Raw genomic sequence first — 4301 nt, forward strand, 5'->3', positions numbered from 1 at the left:
AGAGAGAACACAGGCTTCTCCAGAGTGGATATAAGCAATCAAAGAAACAAGAGAGCAAGGATTTTCAAGGGCTTGAAGAGCAAGCCAGCCCGATTTGCTCGAGCGGGCCCAGTAACATCTCCATTGGAGACTTTGTTGTTACTGTGTTTGGCATATCGAATACGTCACGGTGAGCTTGCCAGGCTCTCGGTAGCTTGCCGGGCTCTCCGAGAGGGGCGGAGGAATCGAACTCGGGTCGGCCATGTTGGCTGCGTGCAAGGCAAACGCCCTACTGCTGTGCTATCGCTCCAGCTTGCACTTTGGTTCTGGCTCTCTTTCAAGTCATGTTCACAGATTTTTGGGGACAAAGGAAGTCTTCCTTTTCACCTAATGTCCTCAAAATATACTGCCAATTTACACAAGCTTGAGATATGTTCACCGAATTCACGTCCCAATCCTTACTATAAATTACTACACTCTGTCTCAGATTCCTAATCAGTAAAAGTGAGGTCCCAAGGACGAGAAAATCCAAAGCCACTGTGCAGTTCTGTGAATTTGGTAAAGAGTTAACTAGGCATTGGAAATGACTAACCTTGTAATTGCAATGAACTCTATGGCATTATATCATCTTCAGGCCAGTTTCCTAGCACTTATCTGCTGCCCATGGAGCCATATTCTTGCCATTACAGCTCACATTAATCTGCTCCCTAGATGTCCATCTTCTACTTTTCATTTATGAGTGACATACAAGCCACATGTGACAAACTTTTACCAGGTTGTCAACAGTTTCTGCCACCACGTGGGTAGTTTCATCTATGCTAAAGTCTATGTTTATTTGTAGATCACCACTTCTTTATGGATATGTCCTCTCCCAAATGTGCCACTATTTTCAAATTTGACACAAGAATTATCTATTCTTCTCTCCTATTATAACAATTGGTAAGAGCACTGCTAATGTAGGGATTTAAGAACTACATAGAAAGGTACTCATATAGTAACTTTTATTGGGATACCTGTGGAAACACATCCCCTTCACCAATACATAAACTCTCAGGCTTCTGGGATGTTTTCCTGGCATAGTGTGATAAACTCTGATAAGGAACTGGCAAAGAGCTCCTAATGTCTTGGTTCAATGCCTCAGGCCAGAGTGTCAGCAAGGTACAAATCTGTTTGTCATGAGGGCTTACTGTGCACTCAGAGAGAGCTGACTGCACAAGTTGTGTGAGGATGCTATTGAAGGTTTTTCAGACCACAGGAGCACAAAGTTATGTGTGTCAATCCACATGCCTCCACAGGGTAGAATATTCACTCTGGCATGAATTGAGAAGAGATGGGATGACAGAATACAGGAATGTGTCTGTGTACGTTAGGGGTTGCCACCACACAAAAATCCTTAGGTGGGTGCTGTGGACCTCATGATATTTCAAGGCAAGAACAACTAACCTGTGGTGATATTTGTGTTCAGAAAAGTCACCTTGTGAAAGAAGGGAATATCCTTCTAGAAATTTCACTATTAGTTTAGGTACATAGAATCAAATCCAGACTGTACCAAAGCATAGTAAAGGCTGAGTGAAAATCAAGGCCCGTGTGTATGTGCTATTGCCACTGTGTGAAGAGAGGAAAGACAGAGAGTAGCAGAAGACTGAAAATTGTTGCTGGAAAAAATGGTGAGAAATTCACTCTATTGGAGCATAAAAAGGCAAAAATGAATGTGCAAATATTTCAGCAACTGTGTTCAATTGTTTTGGATCTAGGCAAACCAGAACCCTGTATGGAATACAATAGCCATTGGTAGAAGAAAGGTTGACACTGTTCTCATGGACATTCAAGCTGCACTCTTGGCATCATATGAGAAATAGATGGTCCCAGGGGGAAAGCCAGCAGATACCCAAGGAAGGATTCCAACGGTGTGCTCACTACATAAAACCAGCTGAAAGGCCTATGGAGGTGTGAGTGGGGCAAAATATAAGTGGAATAGGCATTGTGTTTTGTTCCTGGTACATTGTGTACCTGCAATGTCAGAATTATTGTCACATGAGATTATCACATGGCTGGCTGTTTCACCAGCCCCTCCTAAATCTTGAAAATTCAGCAGTTGGTTTGACTGACATGAACTTCTTGTCTATTTCTAAGGAAATGTGTACATGTAGTTGACAATGGAAACCTCTTCTACACACTTGACGGAGCAATTGCAGAGGCACTGGCAAGGAATGTAACTGCATCTGTAACTTACACCTTAATCAGAACTTCATTGCGTATCTACTAAATGCCTTAATGATAGGTAGTAATCCATCGAGAACACTTAGAAATGCATAGGCACATTGTGCAGGACATGTACTTTAGATGTTTCTATAGGGACTGACTCCAGAGACAAAGGGAACAAAAAAGCTAACTGAATATTAAATTCAAAAAGTCTTTTTTTGCTTTTTGGGTCACACCGGCGATGCACAGGGGTCACTCCTGGCTCTGCACTCAGGAATTATCCCTGGCGGTGCTCAGGGGACCATATGGGATGCTGGGAATCAAACCTGGGTCATCCACGTGCAAGGCAAATGCCCTACCCGCTGTGCTATCACTCCAGCCCCTAAACTCAAACAGTTTTATATGTCAAAAATAAATTCACTCTAAAAATAAAAATGCCCTATTGGAACAGGACAAAAAAAACCCTTGGATATCATGCATCACATAAAAGACCTCAGATATACAAACTCATTCATTAATCTTAACAATGGAAAAACTCATAAACTCATCACAATATGTGAGAGTTGGTGGACAGGCAATTTCACAGAGACTTATGGACCCCCTCCCCCGGAGACATATAACAAAGTGTCCATCATTACTTATATTGAGGGACATACAAAGAAAAACAGCAATCATATATCATTTCACACCACTGAGAATGGCATACCTAAAGGACAGGAAACAACCAGTGTTGGTGGGAATGTGATGAAAAAGAAATGTTCTTCGTTCACTGTTGAGAATGTTGTTTAGTTCAGTTTCTATGGAAAAGAACAGAAAATATTTTTAGCAAAGAAACAGTAGAGTCATAGGATCAATTGTGGCCACTTCTTGCCAGCTACCACCAAAACCATTAGTTCAGAAAGAAAACGTTTACACTTTTGTTCGTTGTAGTACTTAGTAAAATAGGCTGGGTATGGAATTAACCCAGATGGACAACACTATGTGTGAGTGTATACATAATATGTATTTCAGATATATACCAGGACTTCATTTATTCTTTTTTTAAATTATTTTTGCTTTTTGTGTCACACCCAGAAATGTACAGGGGTTACTCCTGGCTCTACCCTCAGGAATTACTCCTGGTGGTGCTCGGGGGACCATATTGGATGCTGGGAATCGAACCCGGGTTGGCCTCATGCAAGGCAAACACCTTACCCTCTGTGCTATCGCTCCAGCCTCAGGACTTCATTTTTTCCTTACCTGCATTGAGCACTGGGTTATTTCAATGTTTTGCCTATGTATCTGTGAGATATATAAGTATATGTATGAGTTATATAATATCTATGGAACACCTACATACATATCTCAATATAATACTATACAGTTTTTAAAAAGACAAAAATCATGCAGTAATTTTAAGTTGGATAGAACTGTGGGATATCAATTTAAGCACTGTAAATCCAGGGTAAAGCAAAAATACCGATTCATCTCTCTTGTCACTTACAGAAAGAAGACAAACATGGCAGTAAGTAGACATTTTCTGACCCTGTCAAAACACTTTCCCTTGTATTACAACACAGAAAATGCCAACTAACAGGGATATGTTGTGAGAGGGAGTGGAAATTTTAGGTAACCCTGCAATAAAAGGACACTTTGGAGGCACTTGGATCATTTGGTGGACGTTAAGGGTGGTTAACTGAGTACAATAAAATAATAAACTTCAACAATATTTAAAATATATAATAAACTAAAGTTTAATAAGTAAAAATTTGATTAAAATAAATTAAGGGGAGGTCAACAATAGTACAGAAGGTAGGGTGCTTGCATTTTATGAAGCTGACCTGGCTTCAATCCTTGGAATTCCTTGTGGTTCCTTGTAAACCACATGTGTGATCCCTGAATTTAGAACTAGGAGTGAGCCCTGAGCAATATCTGAGTGGTCTCAAAACAAAACAAAAATAAAAACTAGACAAAAAAAATAACTTAAAAGGACCAGATAAAAAGTACAGGGCTTCAGTCATGATCTGCAGGTAACTGACCCTGGTTTGATCCCAGTTAATGCATATGGGTACATTTCCACAGCACCGCCATGAGTAAGCACTGAACACTACCAGCTATGGCCATAACTAAAAAGCATAATG

This window comes from Sorex fumeus, unplaced genomic scaffold (assembly GCF_029834395.1).
Source record: "Sorex fumeus unplaced genomic scaffold, SorFum_2.1 ptg000075l, whole genome shotgun sequence".
NCBI lineage: Eukaryota > Metazoa > Chordata > Mammalia > Eulipotyphla > Soricidae > Sorex > Sorex fumeus.